Source organism: Lissotriton helveticus, chromosome 12, assembly GCF_964261635.1.
Source record: "Lissotriton helveticus chromosome 12, aLisHel1.1, whole genome shotgun sequence".
Taxonomy (NCBI): domain Eukaryota; kingdom Metazoa; phylum Chordata; class Amphibia; order Caudata; family Salamandridae; genus Lissotriton; species Lissotriton helveticus.
Window position 1 is genome coordinate 801,023,401 of NC_136073.1, and position 21,036 is coordinate 801,044,436.

At 47.1% G+C, this 21,036-nt stretch overlaps 1 protein-coding gene across 9 annotated transcripts in view; it reads right to left on the reverse strand.

The window, feature by feature from the left end:
* The window catches only part of HORMAD1 (HORMA domain containing 1), a 920,105-nt gene that overhangs the window by 472,327 nt on the left and 426,742 nt on the right, over positions 1–21,036 (reverse strand). The gene's annotated exons all lie outside the window — the stretch shown is intronic.

Here is a 21,036-nt window from a genome sequence, read left to right on the forward strand (position 1 = left end):
TCTCCTTTATTTTTCATAAAGAAAGCCAATGGGGAATTGAGGACCTGTATAGACTTTAGAGTGTTGAATAAGAATACCATTAGGAAACGATACCCTCTTCCACTCATCCCCGTCTTGCTGGACCAGATGAGGGAAGCAGTCATTTACACCCGACTTGATTTGAGAGGGGCCTATCACCTGGTAAGGATGAGAGAGGGGGATGAGTGGAAGACGGCTTTTAAAACGCGTTACGGATTGTTCGAGTATCTCGTAATGCCGTTTGGGCTGTGTAATGCCCCCGCGGCCAGTCAGTTCTTCGTGAATGATGCTCTAAAGCAGTGTTTCCCAAACTGTGGTCCGCGGACCCCCAGGGGTCCGTGACACATTCCCTGGGGGTCCGTAGGCAACAGTTTTAAAAGCACAGAAACGTTTTTTGTATAATTAACAGCTTTCCAGCAACAATAAAAGTGTCAAGAGAATGCCAGTGATTAATGTACCTGCTGGAGCGTGAGAAGAGTTTTGTTCAGTGGCAGCTTTGATTTAACTAATATAGCACAGAGGGTTAATGTGGCGACTGCAAAGAACGTGTAACATGCATCTTAAAAAGCAGTATTTTATGTGCATAGGTTTGTGGTTACTGCTTTTGTCACAGAGATTCTTTTGTTACTGTGCACTTCATAAGTGACAATCGTAATCTAGCAGAGGGACCTATAAACTGTCATCAAAGAGCTGCTTGCAAACTGCATGGTACCAGTTAGTAACTTATATTTTTCCCCAGTTATCCATTATCCTGATGCTGCTAAAAAGATTTATTTGGGTAGAAATACATTTTTAATGTTAAAGTCAGTGCTAGCCACTGTGTTATGTTCTGAATCCTGAGTTTGTGCTTTTCCAGACCAAGCACTCTTTAAACATTTTATATACACACTGATTTACATGTATGAATCAATGTCTCTATATGTGTGTGATGTAAAGTGCTCCGACATCCTACAATGGTATGAGAGATGCTATAAAACAAATGAAATACATGTGACAGAGGGGCTATTACTTCAATATAAAATACTACGGGCCAGATGTACGATCTGTTTTTATATGCGCGAACGGGTTTGCGAACCCGTTTGCGCATGCAAAAACCTATTGGGCCATGTACATAGCCTATATCGCGAGTCGCAATTTGTTTGCGACTCGCTACATTTTTAGCAAGTCCCTTCCAAATAGCATTCCCTTCCAAATAGCGAGTCTCAAAACCATGTACAAATGTTTTGCGGTCGCAAAACAATCGCAATTACAACCTACTTCAAGTAGATGGTAATGCATTCGCAAATGGGATGGGGTCCCCAGGGGACCCTTTCCTCTTTGCAAATGTATGCAAAATTATTTTTTAAGGGCAGGCAGTGGTCCCAGGGACCTCTGCCTCACCCTTAGAAAATGAAACGAAAACGTTTCATTTTCTTTTTTTTTTAAATGCATGGTAAACAGACTGCATTTTTTTTAACTGCTTTATTTAAAAGCAGTCCGAGACATGGTGGCCTGCAGAGCCTAGCAGGCCATCATCCCTGAGAGGGCTGGCATTCCCAATGGGCTCACAAATTGCGAGAGGCTCATTAATATTAATGAACCTCGCAATTTGCGACCCCATTGGGAATCCCAAACAGTGTTAAACACACTGTTGTACATTTCATTTAGCAACTCGCAATTTGCCACTCGCTATGAGTCGCCAATTGCGAGGCGCTAAATTAAATGGTTGTACATCTGGCCCCAAAATCCTTAGTACTTTGAGTATTTGTTTTGTGTGCACACGTGTGTATTTTTTTCGAATTACTGTTTTAATGTTTGGAATTTAACTCCTACAAATTACTTGGGAGTCCCCGGCTTCCAGTGGTGACTCAATGGGGGTCCTCAGGAGTCAAAAGTTTGGGAACCACTGCTCTAAAGGAATATGTGGACAAATTCGTGGTCGTTTACATAGACGACATTCTGATTTATTCGAACAATCCGGAGGTGCATGTTAGGCATGTGTCTCTCATTTTACAGAGGTTATTAGAACATGGATTGTTTTGCAAGCTATCCAAGTGTGAGTTTCATGTGCATGAGGTTGAATTTCTGGGTGTGATTCTGAGTCTATCAGGGTTGAGCATGTCGGACAGAAAAGTGCTGGCAGTGCAGGAATAGCCTACTCCAAAGAACGTGAGAGATGTGCAGTGTTTCCTGGGATTCTCCAACTTTTACAGGAGATTCATCTCTCACTTTTCCCAGCTCGTTTCTCCTTTAACTCGTCTTTTAAGGAAGGGGAATCCTTTTTGTTGGCCTGTGGAGGCCATGAATGCCTTTATGTATCTCAAACGGGCCTTTACCTCAGCGCCTATACTGCAGCATCAACAGAGTGAAGTACCATATATAGTGGAGGCGGATGCGACTGACATAGCAGTGGGGGCTGTTCTGTCTCAACGAGACCGTCATACTGGGCAATTACATCCCATCGCCTTCCTATCGAAGAAGTTGAGTCCTGCTGAGCTCAACTATACAGTGGCAGAAAAGGAATTATTGGACATCAAGAAGGCCTTTCAGGAGTGGAGACATCATCTCTGGGGAGCGAAACATCCAATTACTGTGTACACCGATCATCGGAACTTACAATACATGAAAACAGCCAGGCACCTCACCCAACGGCAAATGAGATGGATGCTGTTTTTTGCGGAGTTCGACTTTGTAGTTACATTTCGGCCAGGGTCCGAGAACCAGAAGGCTGATTCCTTGTCGAGACAGGAAGACATCCATGAAATCAGACAAAGTGTTCCTGAAGCCATCATTTCACCTGAGAAAGTATTGTGTGCCATCACGATTGAGAACTTTCTGGAAGAGGTACAGACACATAAGGATTCGGAGAGGTGGAAGGAGTGGGCGAGCCAAGCTCCTCAACGATCACTCAAGCATGGAATCCCTTTCTCTCACAACCGGTTGTACCTACCTTCCTTGGAGCTTCTTCTCAAGGCGTTCAATTGGTGTCATGACTCTGTTCTGGCAGGTCATTCAGGATGTAACAAGACGCTCTGTTTGATGCAAAGACAGTTTTGGTGGGAACACATGAATAAGGATATTGGTCTGTGGGTGAAGCAATGTGATGTATGTGCTCAAGCAAAGAACGAGCAGTCCAAAGCAAAAGGCAAGTTGGTCATCATGCCCACCCCTTCTCAGCCGTGGCACACCATCAGCCTGGACTTTGTTGTAGGCCTACAGATGGACCGGGGTTGTGATGCCATCATGGTCGTAGTGGAAAGCCTCACTAAGATGGGCCATTTCATCCCGTGCAAGAACCTCCCCACTGCAGGTCAGACGGCTCAATTGTTACTGACCCATGTGATCAAACTGCATGGTCTCCCAATTGTTATCATCTCGGACAGGGGGCCGCAGTTCATCGCACGCTTTTGGAAGATGTGGTGCAAGACGCTTAAGATAGAGGCGGCGACATCCACCAGCTTTCATCCTCAGACGGATGGTCAGACGGAGAGGCTGAATCAGACTCTGAAAACATATTTGCTGTGCTATGCAAGGGAAGCCAGTGAGTCATGGGTTTCTTTGTTATGGCTGGCAGAGCTGTCCTATAATAACACCTGGCAAAGCTCTATCAAGGAGTCGCCTTTCAGGGCCAATCATGGGTTCCATGCTAAATTCCTTCAGGTGACTATTCCTTGTGATGTGGCGGAGCAGCCTACCGTGGCCTCACAACTGAGGATCCTGCAGGAGATGCATCGGAAGATCCAAAGGAATCTTGTCCGGGCGAAGACTCTGTACAAATCTTGGGCCGATCGTCGTCGCCAGGAGGGACCCTCTTATTCTGTGGGAGATCGGGTGTGGTTGTCAACCAGAAACATCCGTTTTCGCTTCCGCAGCATTTTCCATCCCAGGTTCATTGGTCCTTATGAGGTGGTTCGCCCTGTCGGGTCTGTCGCCTATAAGCTGAAGTTGCCTGCTTCCCTTCGTATTCATCCGGTGTTCCACTGTAGCTTGTTGAAGCCTGCAGGGAGATCCCGGAGGGCGGCGGTTCCTCCGTTGGTCCGGGATGGACAGCTGGAATACGAGGTGCGGAAGGTGTTGGACTCCAAGTACCGCCGCGGGCGGTTGTGGTATCTCATCGCCTGGAAGGGCTATTCGGCAGAGGACGACTCCTGGGAGCCTTCCTCGAACGTCCATGCTCCCAGGGCTGTGAGAGATTTCCACGCCGCTCACCCGGATAAGCCTGGTTCTAGGAGGCGCTTGGGAGGAGGGCGTACTGTCAGGAGTCGATAATTGCGCCTACATAATCCTGGACTACACCTCCCAGCATGCTCTTAGTCAAGGGAGGAGCATACTCGATATAGGTCAGCTAGAACGCACAGGAAGTGCGCGTAATTCCGTTCTACTAGGAGACAAACAGGCTGGTTTGTCCTCGGGACCTTTCTGTTGGTGTTTCAGGAATCCTTGACACCCCCCACCCCCGGTGTTGTTTGTTCCTGTTCTGGCCCATTGTTCGTTTGGGAAGTCGGGCTGCGGAAGAAGAAGCAGCTCACAGCAGTGTCCCGCTGGGTTCGTACATTTACAAACGCTAGGACTCACGTTGGAGCCGCGTTTTTGTAGTGTGGCCTTCTGTGTCAGGTTAAGCGCTCCACAGGATCTGCTTGCAGTAATAACCTCCACCTCCGGACCTCCCAAACACCTTGACTGTAAAACCACAAGGTATTCGAGCGATACGGTGAGGGAAAAACCCCAACAGGGGAAAACCCAGGGAGGGAAGGAAGGGGCAGCAGGGAAAGGAAGCTGTAAAACAAATAGAACAGATTAGTACACTTTCTAAGTCTACTCTCAGTAAGATCTCTCTAAAGTGGATTATCACCTGCACAGTCTATGAATCAATCTCCAAACGATGGTACTCCCCCTTCCATCTGTTCCCTAGATAACACAAGAAGCACAATTAGCATACCATGCTATTTTCACACACCAACCTATGTATGTGCTATACTTCTACACAACATACCCCCAGAGTGAAAAACACTCGCAGTAATGTATCTCATTATTCCTTGAATACTGTCCTGTACTCTGCTTCCTCTATAGCACAGTATGGGAATGTGAGCAAGAAATAGTGCTTTAAGGATTGAGATCCTAGGTCAGAGCAGTTTATGTAGATTGCGTCATCTACACATTCACAAAAGCCTTCGTTCCCAATCCTCCACAGTACAAACGATAAGAAGCCAAATACGGTGAGGTGTAGCTTACAAGCCACGACCGCCCGCCTTGGCACTTGTAATCCAAAGAAAGGTATTTACACAACTGTTACTTCTTCGTGACGGTAATGCGGGGAACTCCCCCTGCATTCCGCCACTTGCCTCAGACGCCCCTTTACTCCAGGAGCAAGAAAGAACCAAAATCCGATCCGACCCTAGCCAGGGATGAATCAAAACGGAACACAGTTCCAAAGGGAACTCGACAAATGTAGCAAAGCCCATGCAACACGAGCGCACAGCGCTCCACTACTAATACTAATGGGCTAGTCAAAAAGTCTCACAGTAAACGATACCCAAGCCGTTTGCCAGACTCTGGAATCCTCCTCACAGCAAACTCTCCAAACGAAGGCTCCAAGGAGAACGAGAGCAGCCGCTCCCGCTAGCAGAACGAATCACGAGCACCGCCCATTCAGCCTGGCCGCGCTAAATCCTGTCGGCGGCAGAGGCTCATGGGAAAGGTAGTTTCAAGCCCGTTCGCCCTGGGAACTGTAGTCTGGGCAGGCGCAAGGCTAAACCCTGACATTCGGACCCCCCCCCCTTATGTTCCTCTCACGCTGTCGGAAGCGTTAGAGAGTCGAACAGAACTCGGGGCCTTTTGTCCGGACAGCTTTATGTTCCTCTCACGCTGGTGGAAGCGTTAGAGAGTCGAACAGAAATCGGGGCTGTCTGTCCAGACAATTAAGCTGACTGTGGATTCCTTGTTTCCTCCCGCTGACGTAAGCGGCGAGGTTCGTGGATTACTGAGCCGAGTCGAGCTCAGGTAAGCTCCATATTCTTTCTGGTTACTTGCGCTGTGTAGAAGCGCTGGAAATACTTCAACTTGCTTATAGACGCTATTGCCTGGCGTGGGGAGTAAAGGACCCGGGGTTTACTCGCGCTGTGGACTGGCGCTGGGAGTATTCCTTCTGGGGGTTTCTAATGACTGAGTTTATTGTTTTGTTTAATACCGCTGGAAAAACTATCTGGAACTATTCCTGCCTGATACCTATTGCTGCAGCCCCTACCTACAGTGGGGGTTATTTTCTGTTTATGAGTAGACCATTCCTTGCAGCATCTAGGGTCATCTTATTGGTATGTATGAGTGTACATCGAGTGTTTTTGGCTGACAAACGTTATGATAGTGAGAATAATGTTTTCCTGCATTATCTGTTGTAGAATTGTTGTTTCGTGGAGAGAAGTATCTCTGTTGGTGATCTTTAGTTGGAATCTTGAGGACCAAAAGGCTTCGGCAGCTAGACCACAGGTATTAGTTCAGCCCTAGTGAGACATTACGAGAGTAGACTGTTTTCAGCTGGGTATTTATACTGTGTTCTTTCTTACAGGCTTCCCCTTTCCAGCGGTTCCGGCCTATACCTTCTCTTCTTTTTTCCCTCACCTGATTGCCTCATTACTCTGAGTTCCATCCAGAGTTGGGGACGTCGGGAGGTGGACCCCTTTGTGCATCATACCGAATCCAGGAAGCAAACGTGGATCTGACACTTTTAGGGTCTTGGTGGAAAACGTGCGGCATACTTTGCAATCCTTAGGTCTGTGGTCTGGTTAGATACAATAAAGGCAATCCTTATGGGGGTGTAAAATCTCACGCCCCCATGACGCCCAGCGATGGTTTACTGACCAGCTGAAACTTGATAAGCTAGCCCTCCGCCAGGCGGAACGTCGCTGGCGTCAGAAGTATGACCCTGCACTTAAGATTGAATTTATGAATCTACTAAATAAATATAAATCCTCCATTCTAGAGGCTAAGACCTCCTTCTTTTCACGCAAAATCCTGGAGTCGGCTTCAAAAGCCAAGGACATCTTTTTAATTGTCAATGAGCTCTCCCTTCCTGATCGTATTACCCTCCCGCCTGTTCCCACCCAGGCTTTGTGTGATGAGCTCAATGCGTTTTTTCAGGATAAAATTCTCACAATTAAAAACAATATTTCTCCACCTTCCCCTTCCAAATCATTTCCTCTCCCTTCTGGAAATGCCCACAAATTTCATACCTTCCCTTCCATATCCATTACTGAATTTCACAGCCTTCTCCATAAAGTCAGTTCTGGCTCCCCTAGGGACTGCTGCCCCCCACAAATTTTCAAAGAAATCTTTAGGCTCTGCCCTGACCCCGCCCTGGCTCTTCTCAACTCCTCCTTAACATCAGGAGTTGTTCCAGAGGCTTTTAAGCAGGCCATAGTGTTACCTATCTTGAAAAAGCCTAGCGCAGACCCTCTTGTGATGAGTAATTACAGACCCATTTCCCTCCTCCCTTTCTTAGGAAAGATCTTGGAGACATATGTAACCAAGTGTCTGAGTACCTTTATGGAAACTTCTTCTTTCCTTGACCCTCATCAGGCTGGCTTTCGCCCACTCCATTCCACAGAGATGGTGATTGCGGCAGTAATGGACTCACTGAGAACCGGTGCCGACAATAATATTCCCCAAGCCCTTGTACTGTTAGATTTGTCGGCGGCTTTTGACACGGTCGATCATACCATCTTGATCGACCGTGTCAACAACGCCGGCATTTGCGGCGTCGCCCTGGATTGGGTTCGTTCCTTCTTGCATGGCCGTTCCCAGGCAGTCCACCTCTCTACCTTCTCTGCCCCTTTTACCCCCCTCACTTGTGGTGTTCCCCAGGGTTCAGCTCTTTCCCCTCTTCTCTTCAACCTATATATGCAACCGCTAATGGCATCCCTTCGTCACTCCCCAGCCACTATATACAACTACGCAGACGATCTGCAATTAATTTTTCCTCTGGACACCTCACCCTCTTCCCGCCTTAACATCCAAACCACAATGCTGCTCATCTCCGATTGGATGGCTCATAGCCAACTCAAGTTGAATCCGTCTAAAACGGAACTTGTTCTGGTGGGCGGCCCTACCAACCCCTGGGATGACAACTTCTGGCCCTCTTCCCTTGGCTCTCCCCCTCGCCCGGCCAGCACCGTGAAATGCCTAGGAGTGATCATCTCTGAGGATCTATCTATGAAACCTCAGATCTCAGCAGTAACATCTTCCTGCTTTTTCCAGCTGCGCAGGATCCGCAAGATCTGTAGATTCCTAACCAGAGAGGCACTCATATTAGCAATATTGGCTTTGGTCATCTCCAGGGTCGATTTCGCTAACATCCTGTATGTGGGGATTCCTGCCTACCAGCTTCAAAAACTTCAGCTAATTCAGAACCAGGCGGCCCGCCTGGTGTTTCACCAACCCAAACACCAGCATGTTTCCCCCCTCCTGAGGAGCCTCCATTGGCTCCCGGTGGCTAAACGGTGTTTCTTCAAACTCGGATGTACCTTATTCAAGTCCCTTCACAATCTCGCCCCTGGGTTCATCTCCTCTAAACTCAAGCACTATCTCCCATCTCGCAATCTCCGATCCTCTGCCGACAATCTTCTCTGCATTCCATTGACCCGCCGCAAAAAACACGGCGGTCTCCGTTTCTCTTTTTTAGGCCCCACTTTCTGGAATTCCCTCCCTTCTTCCTTTCGCCATTGTCCCACCTACGCACTGTTCCGAAAAACCTTGAAAACTCACCTTTTTAAGTCGGCTCTTGAGTAGTACTGCCACCCCGGCTCGTCATGTCTGTTATGAGCGCCAAGAAACCGTCTCGGTGTACGTGCGCGGTACAAATTGTTTAACATAACATAACATAACACACATCGCCGATATGTAGTCTCTTCTTCCTGGAGAGGTCTTTTTTTAGGTGTTTCTGACATGGAAGCGTCAGTTTACTTCACCTAAGAACAGATACAGAGATCTGTATAATATATATATATCTTTAGTCAAGAAAAAGAAAAAAAACTTGTAGAAAGGTAATGCCAAAGAGGTGTGAGAAGAAACTGAGCAGAGCTAAGTGGAGGATCCCTAGGATGACGTGTGGTAGAAAATCAGAGGGACTGGAGCTACTCTCAGGAAAGTTCTATAGGGTGGAGTGATCTGTTTGGTTGTTTTCTAAGTTTGGCCCTTTTTTAAATAAGGACACATATATGTTACTAAATAATGAGGCCTTAGGCCTTTAGGTTCTATGTCTATTGGGACATTACTTTTTAAATGTACCGGGGACTCCCATCTCGACGACAGGGAATGATTCAAGCATGTGAATCTATGAAAGTTCCAATACTGGAGTAATCTTGCCATTCATTATTGTTTTCGTCCTTATGTATGACAGCAGGAATTCCCAGTTTACTGTCTGTTCCTGCCAGATAATCAATCAGTTCAGGACCACTGGGTTCTTTCATATGTTCTATATTTCATCTTGCCATAACCACTTTCATGTTTCCAAAGCCATTGTAACTTATTTAATAATGCTTTAAAAAAATCAAATAAAATTGAAGTAAATAAGATGAAGGAGGCAGGATGGTCTTGGTGGAATAGAGGAAGATGTGAGTCCTAGGAAAGATTGGTGGTTGTATGATTTAACTACCTCTTGAATCACGAGTGCCTAAACCACGAAGGCTAAACAACGACCAAATCCCAACCACTATGTTTTGAACCACGACTCACTGAACTACCAAATAAATTCCATTACATATAAACCAAATCTACTACTATGTCTCTCCTGTTCTCTCTCAGTGCTTCGAGTCTGATTAGGGCTGCATAAACGTTATAAAAACAATTTACGGAGTAACACTATTAAAAGGTGCGGGTTCAGCTGCGAGAGTGTTTTTGTGCCACACTCAAAATCAGCGGTTACGTGGTACTATAATAAATAAACAGACTATAAATAAGCGCTGTTTGAGGAAAAACTATACATGGTCCAATAAATAAGTCATGTTTCCATATCTCTTATATTACACTTGTTACCTAAGAAGAATTCCCAAGAGCAGCATAAGGTGATGGGCAGAAGGCACCATGGTCCCAGCGGTTGACTTCACTCCGCAAAGTCTCTACAGAAGGGGTGCACTAGCACCTCTCTCTGGGGCCCCACTGCATCCAGCAGGGATTGCTGCAACACACTTCCCCTCTGCAGTTCTCGCCTCGCAGCAGGGTGTACTGTGCCTCACCCTCTCAAGGGGTGCAATTCCACACTGCGCCACAGCCTCCACGCCCCCAACCTAAGTGCACAAGTCAAAGTGTCCCATGGCGGAGGGGGCGCCGAGAGACAGATAAGCCTTGTGGTGTGCTGCAGACCCCCGCTGAAAAGCAACATGTCACACAATGCAGGTCTGTGATCTCAAATCAGAGGTTCCATCTGCTTTAAGACAAAACAAAACACAGATCCTCATGATCCGTGCCCAGGGTCCTCCTGCCTGAAAACAATCCTACAGTGCCATCTACTGGGTAATTAAAACCAGGTAAATTAAAACGGACTATGATTAGATGTTTATTAAAATTAGTATACGTTTGAAGTGTACTTTAAATAAATTACATTTTTTTTATGTTTAAAGGTTGGAGTCGCTGTTAAGGCCACTCGTTGTTTAATGAAGTAGTCGTTAAGGAGGTCATAGTTCAGTCCCAGGTCATTGTATATGAGTCGTTGTTAAGGCCACTCGTTGGTTAAAAATCGTTGTTCAGGCCGTTTCCCAAGACTGGTACAGGTGAACCACACAAGGCAAAAGTTGTTGCGCACAGAAAATAATTTCTGTACGAGATCCACAATCTTTTGGTTGAGGGGGATCCAGGTCTACCACAGATTTTATTCCTTTTATACATAAATGGATTAGAATCAGCCCTTACAAAAAAAACATGGATGTCCCTCTCATTTGGAAGAAAATGGTCCCTAATTTACTCTATGCAAACTATGCTGCTTTACTGACTTGTGGCCCAAAGCCACGCATGATGTTCAGTGTATACCAACAAGAACACCCTATCGCTATCGCCTCCATCCAAGAATGTTCCTACTTGGGTGTTCTTTTGATGCCAAAGCTTCCCATAGCTACGCAAATGCTGAGGGGTTTTTCTACAGTTTAAGCTCACGTATTGGGAGCAAACCGATGGCTGGCCTGTTGGAGGTGCACAGAAGCAAATGTCTCCCTATTTTCACTTATAGGGCGGGACTTTGGGGTACTCGAAACTAGAGCAACATAGGGTGCTGAGGCCCACTTCTGTCCTGCTAAACCTTTATAACATGTGCATTTTCTAACGTGTATTTGTAAAGTGGGCGGTTAACACAGTGGCCTCCCATCGGCCCGTCAGGCTGGCTAGGGAATCTCCCTCTAAACCCTGGTTTAATTTGGCCCTTAAAGCTGCGAAGCATGATTGTAAGATTCTTGAGCGGGCTTGGCGCAGGAGCGGTTATTGCCCAGCAGCCAAACGGAAGCTCAGAGACATGCAAAAAATATATTATGAAGCCATCGTACTGACTAAAGGGCAATTCTATGCTGCCTGCCATTAACAACTCCAAAGAAATTTTTGCCATAGTTCAGAGCTTCACGTCCCCGTTGGCCCAAGCGAGTGTGACTCCATCTTCACCTGCCTGGTATAACACTCTCTCCTGCTTCTTTAGGGATAAGATTCAGGCTATCCAGGCGGCGTTCCCACCCTGCGACGGTTGTAGTGGGGGATAACCGGTCGTGCAACCTGCTGCTTCCGTTCACTCACTATCGGTATTCAGACCGGTTGACCCTTTGGAGTCTCTCAAGATTTTCAAGGGGCTTAAGTCTGGTTCGCCCTCGGACGCTTGTTCAGCCAGGCTCCTGGCAGCAGTGGCAGAGAGCATGAACCTATAAGTGAACGCAATTATCAACATGTCTCTCAAGACAGCTGTTGTACCTCAGGTTTAGAAGCAGGCGAAGATCCTGCCACTCTTTAAAAAGCCTTCTTTGGACCCCCTTAGCCCAGGGAACTACTGGCCTATCTCCCTCCTTCAGGCTCTGGCCAAGGTATGCGAGAAGGTGGTCAATAAACAGGTTACAGAGTTTGTGGAAAGAGAGGCACTCCTGCACCCAGCTCAATCAAGGTTTCGAGCTTCTCATAGCACTGAGTCTGTTTTAGTGGAGGTGTCGGAGGCCATTCGGGAGTGTCTTGATGCCGGCGGGAGAGCGGCAATAATTTTGGTGGATCTCTCGGAGGCGTTCGACACGATCCCTCATGCACTTCTTCTGGCACGACTGGCAGGGATTGGTGTGTCGGGCGCCGTCTGGAGTTGGATTAGGTCTTTCCTGGAGGAGCGTGCTGAGCAGATTTGGCTCCCTCCGTCCTCCTCCTTCCCTCAGTCAGTAATTACTGGAGTTCCACAGGGTTCCTCCCTTAGCCCTCTCCTTTTTAATATCTATGGCACTCCATTGATATATCTGGCAGAGGAGCTTGGGGCCAAGGTGTAGGCCTATGTGGATGATACCCAGCTGCTCTTTACCTGGGACAAAGTAACGGACTCTGTTTCGGTGGCGCAACATTGCTTAGCGTCTATTTTTAAATGGCTGGCGGATGCACAGCTCAAGTGTAATGAACAGAAGTCTGAGATCCTGTTATTTGGTAAATTCCATTCCAATTTCCGAGAGCAGCTGTGGCTGCCTAACTTTCCACTGCCCTGCACCACAGGAAAGCCCGTTCAAAACTTTGGAGTATAGTTCGATGAGAGTCTCTCTTTCTCAACACATACCAAGAAACTGGCCGGCGGCTGTTTCCGCCTTCTCAAGACTCTCAGAATGTTATTTCCTCTTCTACCTCAGGCGGCGGGGGAAACAGTTATGTGTGCTATGATTCTGTCGCGGCTGGATCACGCCAATGCCCTTTATGCTGGTATTCCTGGCTACCTGTTGAAAGAGCTACAGGTGGTTCCGAATACTGCAGCCAGACCTGCTATTGGGCATTTCGGCGAGGAACAGTGTTTACCATCAGCTGCGATCTCTCCATTGGCTCCCCGTGGCAGACAGAGTTAAATTTAAATCATTGGTTCTGGCCCATCGTGCTCTCCACGGGTGCGGCCCTCTCTATCTGCAGAGACGCTTTTCTTTTAATGTCCCTTCGAGAGCCCTTCGCTTTGCCCAGGTCCCTCGCTTTACGTATTAGAGGCTAGGGGGCAGCTCCTTTGCTGTGAAGGCTGCTGTGGCCTGGTATGCCCTCCCTCCTGCCCTGCAGTCTATTCAGGATCCAGCTGTGTTTAAAAGGAAATTGAAGACTCACTTCTTTGCCTGATAGTCTCTCTCTCCATACCCCTTTGGCTTCGCGCCGGGACACTCATGAGTATCCGTGCGCGCTATAAATATATGTACCATACCAAGTGCACGTTCACCCAGAAGGGCATCATGTACTAAATAACTGATGTCTATTGGTACCCAACTCAATGACACTCATTTTATCGATCTCAGAAGGATGAAAGGCTGAGTGGACCCGCCGGGATTTGATCCTGTGACCATGAATTCAAACACAGGCTCCTACAGTGTAAACCTGAGTCCACTAAGTAAGTAAGTAATAGTTTATTGTCTGGTCAATTAAAACCTTTACAATTTCTCTTTAAAAAGAAAGTAACAAAAGTTACAGCAGCAAAGTTCATGGTTTAAAACTTCTCAATAATATCATTTCATAAAACATTCATGCATTGTATTAACATCATTAGTATAACTGTCCATGATTGTGTCTAATACAGTACATTAGTAAGAGGTTTGATCGTTCAATATCTTGACGGGTTTTCAGAACCTGAGCATTTTGTGGGAGGGAAATAAGATTCTAAAAGATTAAAATTTTAATAAAACAAATGCTCAGTTTGAATAGAGAAGTAAATGTACAATAAAACAGTTACTTTCTGAACAGCGGCAGAGGTAGGTTGCTGTTGACAGTTATGCTGGGGCATGTGTTGTCCAGAAGAAATGAAAACTGAGTATGTGTTGTTTGCTATGAAAGCAAAAACAGAAGAATGATGCAGTGATGGAGGATACCAGTGGTTTATCGGCAGAGTTTCTCCCAAGCCGCTTCCATGAATTGCACAAAGCGACACACCAGCTGAACATTCCCTCCTCCGAGGCATGCCATCACTGTTTGTCTACAGGTTCTTATCCAATCGCTTACAAACTGTGGCTTCAGTAATTGGCATCGTTCAGCTAGTAATTCTCTGCAGATGCACAAAAGGTGTATTATACTTTCGTTAGCTTCCTTGCATAGACGGCATGTTGTCTGACCTGGCGATCGTTTCCAAAAGGGAAGGTGCTGCAATGATGGTAGAATGCCCATTCGGAGATGAAGATATTTTTCTTTCTTCCTCCTGTTGAAGAATACACCTAGGTAGGATTGCGGGGAGGGCTTGAGGTAGCTTTGCACAACAAACCATCCATGGGTTCTTTCTGTGAGTGCCGCCTTGTCTTCTAGTAGTGATAGTTTCTTAACTGTCTTATTTACAATTTGTTTGAAAAAATGGTAAGACCCCGATGCTGCCCAAAGTTCCTCCAGTCCCAGACGCTCTTTTGATGCGGTCAGATAGTTCATGGCTGCACAGTTCCTCTTTTGTTGTATTTCGAGCCATAGGGAAGAATTCAGTGTTCCTGCTTCAGCCCTTTTGATCCTGTACCAGCTCTTGGCGTAGGCTCCTTTACGAGCTAATTCTTGGCTTTGCATGCCAAATTCCAACCTTATTTGAGCCGGAGAAACATACTTAGGTAGACTGAAAATCATTCTGGCCACTCTTGAGACAGTGCTGTCTAGTGTGGCTGTGTCTCTTCCCCTCATGCACTCGCTCCCATAAGTGATTGTCGGAATGAGCTTTGCTTGCCAGACTCGTAATAGTGGAGTAAAATTTGGGCCGGTTGTTCAATGCTTAATGGATTTCATTGCTGCAGCGATAGAGTTGCCTCTTCTTTTGATGACTTCTTTTTGTGTGTTAAATGTGCCGTTATTGTCTATTATCATTCCTAAGTATTTGTATTGGTCCACTACTGCAATTGTAGAGTTGGCCAGGTGCCAGCGAAACTTAGAGGTTTCCTTTCTTGGATGAATGAAAAATGTTCTACCTATCGTAACGGAAAGTTTCAATTCTATTAAGGACTCAGAGGCAAGGATTATGCCTTCTCTCTTCACTTTATTTAACAGCAGCCATTAAACAACAAGACTACATTTCCCATGAACCTTAGGGAAAAATGTAATCAACAAAAAAAGTCCAATAGGAGCAGTCCCTCGTCATCCAATCAGGATAGGCTGGCCCCAACATAGTCTGCTCTCACTGTCCCTTCCTCCTCTTTCTTTACGCGAAGGCAGCCGGAGGTCCATAGTTAAGTGTCCTGTTTACTCGCATCAGAACCTATGGGAGTACAGGGAAAAATCCATTCACGGAAAAGAATCCCATGACAGCAAATATGACATTAGAATGCATGCTAAACATCATTCTGCTGAAACAACAGAGCATCACTTGAGTGCATGAATACAGCAAGCAAACAGTAACATGGCATAACCCGACCCCAACAGTCACACATTAAATCAGAAATCAGATTAAATCTGTATTACTTACTACCATACGGGCGGGAGATCCACAAGTAATCCCTAGGGTGGGATAATCCTCGCCTCCGAGTCCATAATAGAATTGAAACTTTCCGTTACGATAGCTAGGACATTTTTCATTCTATGTCAGGACTGGAGGCGAGGATTATGCTAGTTCAAAGCTTGCTCAACACAAGGTGAGCCATGTCTAGCACAGGCTTGAAATAAAACCTTTTAATGCTTTAGAAGCCATCGCTCCTCGAGCCGAGTGAACGCCGAAGTCTTTGAGGCTGATGCGTACTTCCTGTGTGACCCATGTAACCCAACGGGTTATGGTAGGGGATTAAACTGCCTTGTAGGGTTTGCGAAGGGAAATGAGCAACTGGCGTTCGCCCGGAGGCCTGAACTATCTCCGACATCTCCTCATGGGCTTTCAAGCAACGAACCACACGCAACTTCGGGGAATCAGGAAATTCCGGGTAAGAGATAACCCCGGTATGGCACTTAGTGTGTCTATGCAGAGTAAAAGTGACTCCCGAGGGGGAAAACATCCTGGAGGTGATGTCCAGAGCTCTGACATCTGAGACACGACGGCAGATAATAAGATACAATAACATCGGCAATTTCATTGACAGTTGTTTGCGTGACAAGAACCTGTTGGGCTGCTGTGACCGGGCAGACCGGGCCCAGGGGTCACTGGAAGCCCCAAAGGACTGGTGGACTGCCTTACCTCCGTCCCTCTCTCTCTCTCTCAACAGGAGACCTGGGCATGGAATGCCGAACAGGACAACGAAGACGGAAAAGACCAAGGTTCCTTTAACTGGTCTCTCTTCTGTGACGAGACTCCGCCCCAAGGGAGTCCCGCCAGACAAAGACTGGATATAACGCCGGAAGCCCAACTCCAGGCGTGTGACGTCACCGACACGGAAGAAGAGAGCTGGATAGCTGCGACCGGAGCGAGGAGGAGTGGAGCACCTTTCGGACGCAGCGTGGAGCCATTCTGTGGAGGAGACACAGCACCCGCAGGAGTAAAGCCAGGAGGCCAACGACCCCATCTATTCCCGAGTCACGCTCACGGGAGAGCGTGGCTTTCCCAGGTACGTGAGCGTATCTTAGGCTTGGTAGGGGGGCAGGGCCACCCGTAGACCGCTACTCGGTGTATTAGATTCTGGGCACCCGTCAAACCTCTTCAGTTTCCCTCACACCCCGTACCCTCGTGTAAGACACGGCACGCCCTAACCAAATCGCCGTTTTTGTACATAGAGTGCACAAATTCACAAGTGCCATAGGTGTTTCCCCACTCCCAGCCCCTTGTGGGAATTTGTGTATCAGATAGCAGCAGAGTGATCTTATCCTTTATTTTCTTTTATGTTTTGGGGCTACCATACGTTCTCCGGACTGAAGGAAGTTCGAGACCTAACCAGATAGCTGTATAGAAGAACTGGAAACCTCCTGTCACCACGGATCCCACAAGCTTTGCAGCTGATAGACTGACCAGTAGACACAAACGAACTGTAAAGAAAATAAAGCCCTACTTACCCAGAGCCAGTTTGCGTCTTGGTCCTTCTGCGCCGTCACAGCTGCCAAGATAGAAACAGGTTGAGGACCTGATTCACGTCCCAGAGCGCTGAATAGCGTGGTTCTGGAGGCAAGGAAAGGCAGATGCCTCGAAGAAGCTTGCAAATAAGAGGATGTTCCCCCACTGGTTAATTATCAATCGGCAAATGTCCGGCCAATATGGCGGTGCTAAAGTTCTTAATAGACCAATAGGCCAGACCCTTGGATGCCAGATGGGCCAAGAAATTCAAGATGCGCACCACGTCTGTGTCCAAGGGATGGATACCCCGACGCAGAAACCAACGGGACCATCTGCCCCAAGCGGATCTGTAACGTTTGACCGTACTGTCCGCCCAAGCTCGCAACATGTGTTCCTCAGCCTTTGACGAAAGGCCTGGGACTTCCCAGCGATGCCGGTAATCCTCCATGCTACAAATCGCAACGAGTTCTGAAGGACTAGAGGATGAGGAACCCGTCGGGATTCAGCAGAAGATTCGGAAAGAGGGGGAATAGGATTGGAGAATCCCAGGAAAGATCCAGAAGAACTGGAAACCCCACTTGAGACCTCCAAAGAGGGGATAGGAAAACTATTTCCGCTTCTTGTCTCCTGACCTGGGCCGACCCGAGGGATCATCGCGAAGGGAGGAAAATCATAGCCCCTCTCCAAGCTCCAGTCCTGAAGGAAAGCATCCGTTGCTGCCGCCAGGGGGTCCGGCCTCCAACTGAAAAACCGAGGTAACTGGTAATCCAGTCTGTAAGCAAACAGGTCCACTGAGAAAGGACCCCAGCACGTGACCAACGTCCGAAAAACCGTTGAGTCCAACCGCCACAGGCTGGAGTACCTGAACTGGCAAGACTGGAAGTCCGACACTAAGTTGTCTCAACCCTGGAAGGTACTCTGCTGTCACCGATACATGGTGGTCGAGGCAGTACTGCCAGAAGCTGGCGGCAAGATCAGAGAGGGCTTTGGATCTTGCTCCTTCCAGGTGGTTGATATAACGGACCATCGAAACGTTGTCCATTAAAAACAGAAGCGAGGACTGAATAGATTCTCTCGTCCAGCATCGCACCGCAAAAGAACCTGCCAGGAGTTCCAGACAATTGATATGTAACTTGCGCTCGTCTGGAGACCACAGCCCTCCAGTAGCAAAGTCGCTGCACCTGGCTCCCCAACCCAGAGTGCTGGCGTCCGATTCGATGACCAAGTCGGGAACAGACCCGAAGATAGCCTGACCGTTCCAGGCCTCCATGTGTTGGAGCCACCAGTGAATCTCCTCCGGGCATCCATTGACAGACTCACTTTACGTGAATAAGGAAAACCCTTTTGGAGGTAAAAGGCCTCGAGGCTCTGCAACGCACAGTAGTGCAGGAGCCCCGGAAAAATCGCTTGGATAGAGGCTGAAAGCAGACCCACTATCTGCGCCAGACCTCAGAGGGATATAAGATTCCTGGACAGAGTCCGCCGGAGGTCGTGCTGGATTTTCGTTATTTTCCACGACGGGAGGCTGAGAGTGGATGACCTTGAGTTGATCACAAAGCCAAGAAACGTTATTGTCTGAGAGGGGGAGAGAATAGACTTTGTCTCGATGACGAAACCCAGAGACTGAGGCAGATTCACCGCCATCTGAAGATGAAGGTGAAGTTGTCGGGGGCATGCATCCATAAAGAGGAGATCGCTGAGATAGACGATCATCCGAATGTCCGAGCTCGCAGCCATTCCACCCTAGGTTTGAGGACCTTGGTAAAGCACCAAGGGGCCGCGGATAGGCCAAACGGGAGGGAGACAAACTTCTAAGTCTGGCCCTGCAAACAAAACTGGAGAAACCGCCGGTGAGGAGGAAAGACAGGAATGACCAGGTAGGCGTCTTTTAAGTCTAGCCGCGCCATCTAGTCCGCCGGACACAAGACATCCCTGAGGAGGTGGATTCCCTCCATTTTTAAGTGGCGATAGACGAGCCACTCGGTGAACTCGCTCAGATTGATAAATGGACGTTTGCCCCTGTCCGATTTGTCTACCAGAAACAAATTGCTGACAAAACCGTCTGGATGGAGAGGGGCTGGTATAATCGCTCCTTTGTGAAGAAGAGAGGAAACCTCCTCGGTCACCAAGTCCTCAGAAAGCACAATGAAAACGGGTAAAGCGCGAAGAGCTATTAAAGGCAATAATTACAACAAGCGTAGCTTAACAGCGAGCACAATGAAGCGCACATAGCAAAGCGCAGAAAAACCCATGCAACAAACACTAGAGAACAGTGTAAACGGGGAAAGAACTTATCTCGGCTGCTGAGCAGCGAAGAAAGAGGAGGAAGGGACAGTGAGAGCAGGCTATGTTGGGGCCAGCCTATACTGATGACGAGGAACTGCTCCTATTGGACTTTTTTTGTTGACTACATTTTTCCCTAAGGTTCATGTGAAATGTAGTCGTTGTTGTTTAATGGCTGCTGTTAAATAAAGTGAAGAGAGAAGGCATAATCCTCGCTTCCAGTCCTGACATAGAATCCTCATTACCTTTATTTAGTCATAGTTGATGGTTAAACCATTATTTGCTGAATATCTACTAGTTGTATCTAGTAGATGTTGAAGGCCAATGGGGGTTCGACTCAGAAGCACACGGTTGTCTGCATACAGGAGATTAAAGAGTGGCAACCCTCCTATGTTTGGTGCATGCGAATTACAAGTGTCTAGTTCTGACAATAAATCAGACATGTACAAGTTAAAACGTGTCGGCGCCAAGACGCACCCCTGTTTGAGCCCCATGGTTGCTGGAATTTTCCGGAACACAACCCTGCCATCTCCTAGTTTGACTTGAACCCACGTTTTTGTGTAGAGGAGTATTAACTGGTTTAGGAGAGCAGATGGTATTTTTTTTCCAAAAGCTTATGCCAGAGTATGCATGTGTCCACTAAGCCACAAGAAGCAGCTTACTGTTTAGCAAGCGCCTAGGGTGGAGTATGTGAAGGAGATTGCCCTAAGTGGCCCCCCTCACCCTGCAGTGTGATATCTGGGAGAACCCACATGCCGATTTTAACAGAGAGGTTATCCTTGACTGCTTATCAAGTGTGAGGGCCCTGAAATTCCTTGGTTTCAATAAATTAAGTCGGAATTAACTTAAACTAGGGAGATCTGACGTCTTTTCTAGCCCACTCCAGTATGACTAAATGACTAAATGGGACTTGGCTTGGGTCAAGAAGTCTCCATGGCCAGGTGCCGGTACACAAGAGAGGAATTTGAGATGGCAAAAAGTACCGTTAAGCTTCAAACCTCCCCTGTGTTGGAATTATACTTAGAATGGCAGACAGCCCTTGGGAAAACTGCTTCTGACCAGATTCAGATTAGGTTTTAAAAGGGGGCACCTTGGCTTTCCACTTGGCTACTTCGATCCTGCTAAGGTTTTACTCTGCTCTTGTGATGAGTCTCACCCCGCCCCGCTGTGTTATATTTTTATTGTCAATTTTATAAAGCTTTTACAAAAAAGTTTTTAATTCCAATTTTAACACTGAGTGGCATCAGAAGAGGAGGTGATGCCCTGGTCTATTTACAATAATTCAACTCTTTCTCACTCGCTCTGTGTAAATATCTGCACCTTTTTTAAATGCTCCATCGCAAGGAAGAAATTGATGTTATTTTATGCAGGAACCGGTCTGAGAGATACCTTTGTCCTGTAACGTTCTCGATGGGACTGGCTTTCAAAGTTTAACTTGGAAGGTCGTACTCATTCGTGAGCTCTATCTGTATACTAAAGTGCTCTTCATATTTTTTTAGCCTGTTTAATTATATTTCTGCTCAGGAGGGGTGTAGCTGAGGCCTTTCTACACTTTATAATGTGTTCTTGTTAGTTTATTTACCTGATGCATTATCATGGGCCTGCCATTGTATTTTGAATTATGAATTGCTGTTAGCTTATCATTTGTATTT